This window comes from Macaca nemestrina, chromosome 4, assembly GCF_043159975.1.
Source record: "Macaca nemestrina isolate mMacNem1 chromosome 4, mMacNem.hap1, whole genome shotgun sequence".
NCBI classification, from domain to species: Eukaryota; Metazoa; Chordata; class Mammalia; order Primates; family Cercopithecidae; genus Macaca; species Macaca nemestrina.
In genome coordinates, this window is record NC_092128.1 from 108741076 (window position 1) to 108749215 (window position 8140).

General features: G+C 41.5%; 1 protein-coding gene across 2 annotated transcripts in view; it reads left to right on the plus strand.

Annotated features, from left to right (window-relative positions):
• The window catches only part of LOC105497772 (STARD3 N-terminal like), a 53555-nt gene extending 52779 nt beyond the window's left edge, over positions 1 to 776 (plus strand). For both annotated transcript variants that reach the window (XM_011769116.2, XM_011769118.2), the window contains exon 9: positions 283 to 776. The gene's annotated coding sequence lies outside the window, so the exon portion shown is untranslated. The remainder of the gene's footprint in view (positions 1 to 282) is intronic.
• Positions 777 to 8140: the final 7364 nt, after the last annotated feature.

Here is an 8140-nt window from a genome sequence, read left to right on the forward strand (position 1 = left end):
TCGCGTGGAGCCCCTGTGCCTGCCTCCTCAGCCCCCAGCACACCTCAGCTGCATCTCTCCACCACAGTCATGTACACACGAAGCAAAAAGGTGGGCATGCTGGTAGTTGAGCCTTTTCTGAAATATTTAACATGAATTCTAGTGTGACCACACCCATGGTCCTTCGTGTGTCTGTCACAGCCCCTCTTCAGCACACAGACTTTTATGTACATGTAAGCTGACCATGGCATTTTGCCTTTTAATGCTATTTCTCAAATACTTTGTCTTCTCTCTTTTTCGAAGTGTGAAAAACCCTCACAGAAAGTCATCGAGGCAAAAAGAGGCCGGCAATCGAGTCTCCCTGTTGACAGTAAAGTTGAAATGGTGACGTCCACTGCTGGCTTTATTGAACAGCTAATAAAGATTTATTTATTGTAATACCTCACAGACATTGTACCATATCCATGCACATTTAGTCACCTGCCTGTGGCCGGTAAGGTAATGTCATGATTCATCCTCTCTTCAGTGAGACTGAGTCTGATGTGTTAACGAATAGGTGAAGAAAGTCTTGTGCTGTATTCCTAATCAAAAGACTTAATATATTGAAATAACACTTTTTTAGTAAGCAAGATACCTTTTTATTTCAGTTCACAGAATGGAATTTTTTTGTTTCATGTCTCAGATTTATTTTGTATTTCTTTTTTAACACCCTACATTTCCCTTGTGTTTTTTAACTCATGCACATGTGCTCTTTGTACAGTTTTAAAAAGTGTAATAAAATCCAACGTGTCAATGTGGCTAGCTTTTTTCTTGTTTTGCATTCTGTATGTGGCCTGAAGTGTTGGACCTGCAAAAGGGGAAGAAAGAGGGATTGCGAATACATGTAAAATGTCACCAGACATTTGTATTGTTTTTATCATGAAATCATGTTTTTATCTGAGAGATTGTTCTGAAATGTTCTAAATACTCTTATTTTGAATGCACAAAATGACTTGAACCATTCATATCATGTTTCCTTTGCGTTCAGCCAATTTCAATTAAAATGAACTAAATTATACTGTGCGCTATTTTTTCAAACATGAATATTCCCCTTAATGATTCATGGGAAGTCAGGATGTCTGTTAGTTTTCTTTCATCATTCATTGTGTCATTCAAGAAGAACCTAATTGCCTGTAGTGGTGATGATGCTGGCTTGGGTAGAAACTGACATTTTGTGCATATCAAGTCACTTCTATCTGTGCTTGTTCTAAGAGTGGATCAGATCGCAACAGTGCAACAGGGAGGCTTGCTGGGAGGCTGGAGTCTAACCAGGATGAGTGTCTCATAGTAGAGAAGGGGTGAGGAAAATCTCCAATTTCTGGCCTTGAGACTAAAACCTTAGAACTCAATGGTGTTATGTGAGTGAGAATCTCCTGTTTCAGGATTGGAGTTGCATATACACCAACCCCACAGATGATGCTTAAGCTGCCAATCAGGTTGTTCACTTAACCGGAGAAGGAGCTCTCACCCAGACATGTTGAGTGAACCAGTAGGATGTTGCCAGTCCTCAAAGGAAGCCAAGTCTGGCTCAGAAGTCACCTCTCTAAGCACAGACCAAGAGGAATGAGGTATAGTATTTGAATATGCTAGGAAGTCAGACTGTGGGAGCCTACAGTGATTATTTCAATGATTGAGTTACATATTCCCCTGGGACTGCATAGATTCAGCCCAGGATTGTGGGTACCCACTCTGCCATGTTTCGGTGGAGTAGGAGTGGAGCCGTTTGTCCTTTATGCTCACATTGCTGACCAATCCTCTGATGGACCCGTATCACTTATTTATCTGATGTTAATGTCCTCTAGTAATCCTTGCTCTGGTTGACGCTGAAGTCATTTTGTCTCTGTAGAGGGACTCGATATGATTCCATTTATGACATTGGTTACACAGTTGAACTCAGGGCTTCTATATCCCCGGTTTCCTGTGGAGAAAGAAGCACAGCATTGTTGCCCACATCTATGATCTACCTGTGCTAATACGTTCATGAGTCTTGTGTCACCCTGTTTACACTGAGGAAATGAAACCAAAGGTATTAGCATCTCTGAATCAGGTGCCTCTGGAAGGTACAGATACTGGATGGAATGTTAGGATCATCTCCATGCCACAAGATGTCCTCTGCTCTTCAGAACAGTGTCATGGGAGTGGACCGAAGGTGCAGTGTCTGAACAGTCCTGGGCATCAGATTCCCAACTCACCTAGTAGCTAATGAACCTTGAGTATCAAATGCAGGGAGCCCCACCTACCCACAGCATGGAGAGTGTGTTTGATAGTAATCTTGTATGTGTGAAGATGGATATTCTATTTCCATTAGTTGTGGGCTCTTGAAAGTGAGCAAAGTTGGTTGTGGTTTAACTGTCCTCATTTTGTCTTATAACACCCTAGCCACCTCATGCACAGGCCCAACCGGTAGGGGCCGGTTTGACTTTGAGCATTTTCCATGAATCAACCACATTTGACAGAGCACGTAAACAAAAGAAGCCTGAGAAAATAAAACACTATCAACCACATCAGCACCCTCCCACCACCCACTCTGCCTCCTCCACCACCACTGCGTTCTGTCTCTACACTGCTGAAGTTCAGGGCAGCCCAGCTTGCACTAGGGAAGGAAATCGCTAAGAAGTGTGAAACCACAGGAGACGTCGCCACATTGCCCAGTACCCCGGCCAGTGATATCAGCCCCACAGAGCCCTTAGTGATCTGAAAGTTTCCCCTCCCAGTGCAGAAATCATTCCAGATTTCTCTATAGAGGCCAGGTATTTGCCCTAAAGAGATTCAATCAATTCATGAGAATCAAGGAGTAGATCTAAATTAAATTTGATCTTTCTTAAGTCTGGTTGTTCTTACTTTGTTTACAAATAGGTTTCTCTACTTGCTTTCCAAAAGAACATGTTTCACAGAAACTGAAGCTGATTGTAGGCAAACCAGAAAATCTTCCCAATGTTCAGTAACACAGTATTTTAATTCTAATATATAAAAATGTTTACTTTAAAAGGATTCACTGGAGAAAACAGAAAACACACAATCACTTATCATTTTTTCACCCACCTACTATACATGGAACATTTTGTTTTATCTTTGTCTGCAGAAATACACAGTCACACATATAAATGAGTGTCATGCCTATTTGTATTACTACTCAGTAGAAAACACGGTCAAAGGACATGAACAACTACGGTACAGAATAATATAAAATAGACCTTAGACATAAAAAGATGTTTATCTTCACTCACAGTAAGAAAAAAAACAAAACCACAATGTGGTACTATTTTCACCTGTCAATTAGCAAAACCCCGACATTTAGCAGTACGCTCTCAGCTCTCACACACATTGTGGGAGAAGGGTTTAGGGCTATTTCTATGGAGGGCATGTTGGCGGTATCTATCAGAATTACCAGTGCACATGTTCAAATGACATAAAACACTATTATTCATTTCAGCATTTTTTATAATAGCAAAAGATTGGAACTAAACCAAGGCACTGATTAAAAGTATGTTCACTAGTGAAAAATACTGGTATGTAGCCGGGCACAGTGGCTCACGCTTGTAATTCCAGCACTTTGGAAGGCTGAGGTGGGTGAATCACTTGAGGTCAAAAATTTGGGACCAGCCTGACCAAACTGGTGAAACCCTATTTCTACTAAAAACACAAAAATTAGTTGGGCATGGTGGTCGGAGCCTGTAATCCCAGCTACTCGGGAGGCTGAGGCAGGAGAATCACTTAAACCCAGGAGGCGGAGGTTGCAGTGAGCCGAGATCGGCCACTGCACTCCAGCCTGGGCGACAGAGCAAGACTGTCTCAAAAACAAAAAAGAAAAATACCTGTAGTGAAGTGCCCCTGTATATAGACATAAAAAGAGCTTTAGGATTTATAAATGAAAAGAGATGTACAGAATAATATATGTTGTATACTCCCTGTGTAAGAAGGGGAAATGAGAATATATATACATGTACATGGATACTTATATATGTACATCCATATTTAAATAAAAATTTGAGTGTTTTTGAACCATGTAAGTGTTCAAATGTATTTATCTCACAATAGGATTAATAGGATTATGCTATGAATATTATTTTTCAACACCACGTCTATTTATTTTCCAGTTTTTAACCCATTTCCTATTTGCCCCAAGAATACTCATCTCTAATCCTAACGCAACAGAAATGTATATGATGTTACATTAGGATTAGAGACAAGTTCTGTATAGAAATAACTCCAAGAACAGTTTTTGTTTTGTTCTGATTTTAAGAGAGTCTCGCTGGGTCGCCCAGGCTGGAGTGCAGTGGTGCTGTCTCGGCTCACTGCAACCTGCATCTCCCAAGTTCAAGTGATTCTCCTGCCTCAGCCTCCCAAGTAGCTGGGATTACAGGCGCACACCACCAAGCCCAGCTAATTTTTTGTATTTTAATAGAGATGGGGTTTCACTGTGTTGCCCAGGCTGGTCTCAAACTCCTAAGCTCAGGCAATCCACTCGCCTCAGCCTCCCAAAATGCTAGTATTACAGGTGTGAGCCACTGCGCCCGGACCAGGAACAGTTTTTATATTTTATTTTCACATGGAAAATCAGATTTGCTGCAGCCTCAAAACCATGTTTATGTAAAGACAGCAAGTTGCACTTTTTTCTAAATGAGAAATGGGTTAAAGAATCTATACTTTTTGGAAGATGCATATTGGTCTATTTATGAATTTCTGATTGTTCATCTGAGTTAATTTGGGGCTGTTTGAAATAGCACTATCGTGAATGAACATCCTTGCACATAAATCCTGGTACACACCTTTCGTTTCCTTGGGAAACAGATGGGTGCCATGATAAGAACACCTTCCAGGTGGTATGTGTTCTACCCGTGTGTAGCGGGCTCTGCGTTGTTTCCTCACGGCTTGCATGGAGCAGAGCTGGAGTTCAGGTGCTATTTCAGTCACTTGTTGACCTCCACCCTGGCTGCGCATTTGAATTACGAAAAGAGGATTTTCAAAGGCCTGATGGCTGGTCTGTGATAAAGGCTTCCAGAAGGAGAGCCCCTGGTAGGATGGATAAGGCAGCAGGTCTTAAGTCAGGCAGTCCTGGAATCATATGAACTCTGGGACTCACTCAATGGGTAATTGGGCGTATTTTTTAACCTCGAGACCTGGTTTTCTTATCAGTGAAAGGAGCATAATGGCTGTAAGGTGATGCAGTTGAGAGCATTAGAGAGAGAGGACGCAAGCTGCCGAGCCAAATTTCTGGTGCTCAGTAAGTGGTTGGTACTCACTATTCCTCAAATACAACAGAAAAAGCCAACAAATGAAAAAGCACCTAACAAATCATGGTGCAAGCTATGCATCTACTCAAATAACTTTTCATGGCTAATGAAAATCTTGAGTTTCTCGCTGTTGGACTGAATTATATTGGTGTAATATCTCTGCTTATCTCTTATTACTCAGAATTCCTCACTGGCAGTTATATAAGACTTTGATTAGTATAATGGGGAAAACATTAATTGTGACCTTCTTGAAAGACCAAAAACCTTCAAAAATGAAATCTATGAGGAAAGGAATTCCAAAACAGTAGAAAGAATGCATAATTAGAAATATCTTGAGAACTGTTGAACTGAAGTTTTCCTTCTTTATAGTTGAGAAATATATGGAGTATATATATATATTTTTTGTTTTGTTTTGTTTTGTTTTTCCTTTTTTGAAACAGAGTCTCGCTCTGTCGCCTAGGCTGGAATGCAGTGGCACGATGTCAGCTCGCTGGAACCTCCGCCTCCTGGGTTCACGTGATTTTCCTGCCTCAGCCTCCCAGGTACCTGGGATTATAGGCACAAGCCACCACAAGTGGCTAATTTTTGTATTTTTAGTAAAGACAAGGTGTCACCATATTGGAGTTTTTTTTCTTTTTTTATTTGACAAGCATATGGAGTATGCTAGCTCTGCAGTGATTATTGAGATATGTATTTTTATGTAGAACTGTATAAAACTTTGCCTAATTTTTCCATTGCATACCTGTGGGTGCTGCCTGTTCTGGTACTTATTTTGTCCAACCATATGCTTCGGTCTTTAATCACAGAAGTCCTATTTGATGGATGGGAACTCAGCATATAAAAGTCTTCCCAGCTTTGACAAATGGACAGGTTGGCTTATAACCCTCTAATGATCTGAACAGCATTGGAGCAAGGAGGGGAAATGTGAACAGCCAAAGAGGCAGATTCCTTCCTACTTCGTAGCCTAATAAGGAAGGACATTTTCCTGTTTTAATTGAAACTACAAGTAACCTGTTTTCATGTTAGAGGAAATAACAGAAGGTAAGAACAGAGCTCCTGGAGCCAGGCTGCTTGAGTTCAAATTCCAGCCCTGTTTCTTAGTAGCTATTTGGCTATGGGAAAGTTCTTTAGCCCCCCCCCGCCTCAGTTTCCCCATCCATAGAACAGAGATAATTGTACATATAGAATTTTTGTGAGAACTAAATGAGTGAACATGTCCTTAAGCTGGTACCGAGTACATGGTGAGCACTATATGAGTGATTGCTATCATTACTTCTTCAAGGTGTTAATCACTGAATTTGCAACTTTAGGTAGAAATCTGAAATTATTTAATCTAAACACATTCTTCTAAAGACAGATGAACTTAGGCAATGTGGGATGGTTAAGAACAAATGGTGGCTGGGCGTGGTGGCTCAAACCTGTAATCCCAGCACTTTGGGAGGCTGAGTAGGGCGGATCACCTGACGTCAGGACTAAGGTTAGCTGAGTGTGGTGGCAGGCACTTGTAATCCCAACTACTTGGGAAGCTGAGGCAGGAGAATCGCTTGAACCTGGAGGAGGAGATTGCAGTGAGCCAAGATTGCATCACTGCACTCCAGCCTAGGCAACTGAATGAGACTCCATCTCAAAAAAAAGGAAAAAGAAAAGAACAAATGGTACAGCTGTTTAGAGCCAGACCAAGTGGCCAGGGCTCTAACTAGCTATGAAGTGTGACTAGTATTCCTCCCACACCACGTGGCCTCCCTATATGTGGTAGCTGCGCCGTGGTAGAAACGTACTGGACCAAGAACAGTGCATAACCTTCTTCTACCTCCTATCTCAGAAACGCACCTGAGTGTTCCAGAATCTCCTCCAAGGTGATTCTGCAGAGCTCTGGGCCTCTTTAGTCTCTGGAAGGAGCTGGGGTGTCAGAATGCTATACATACCCAGAGAGCACCATGAACCGTCCTGCTGTGCCTGAAACTTACAGTCCATTAGCACCCCAAAAAGAGCAGCTGCAGATCTAGGACACACACTCGCAGAGGTAGAATTTCCATACTCTTTACAGCCAGGGAAGCAAGTATGGTAATTCCAGAGTATGTCAGTTTTACCCAAAGAGAAAAATCAAATGGGAAATTAGTGACAAACCAGTGGCCTGGAGTATAGATAAGGAGAAAACACAGGTGCGCCATTATTTCCTTAAGAAAATTCTCATTGACTCCGGGGAGGATAACTTTAGTAAAGAAACAATGCATGTTTTGTTTTTGTTTTCCTCAGTTGAAAGTCAGTGAAAGGAAAGACATGATGTTGGATAAATATGTGTATGTGTGTCTCTAAATATATGGGCTCTGGGTTCACAGAGACCTAGCTTTAAATTATGACTATTACTTTAAAAATAGTGACCTTGAGTAGGTAATTTAATCTTTCTAATCTATAAACTGTGAGCCTTAATTGTACTGACCTCAACGGGCTCATCAAGGATTTCTGGATGCCTAGTGCATAGTAGGCACTCACTGAGTCCCTATTCCCACCACCTAACCTCTATGCGGAGAGGTAAGACTAGAGATAACTGTTAGTGCTTTTGCATATGTATGGAATCTACTGTGTGAAAGGAAAATAAATACTCGGGACCCCAATTCACCATGCTATGTTTTAGAAAAAAATAAGCCAAAAGCTGGGTCATGAGAGAAGCTGCCTTTCCTTTTGTGCCTAAACAGAGAGCTATAGATGAAAGGTCAAATAGCTCCAGAGGTAGCTACTCTATGTTCACCGTAACTTATGTAAAGTGCTGATTTACTGATCTCAACATGAACACATCAGTGGCAGTTCCCCTGCCTGCTCCCTTGCTCTTGCAACATGTGGATTGTTATACCCTCCCTCTTTTCCCTCCAGCCCACTTTCCTTTTTTA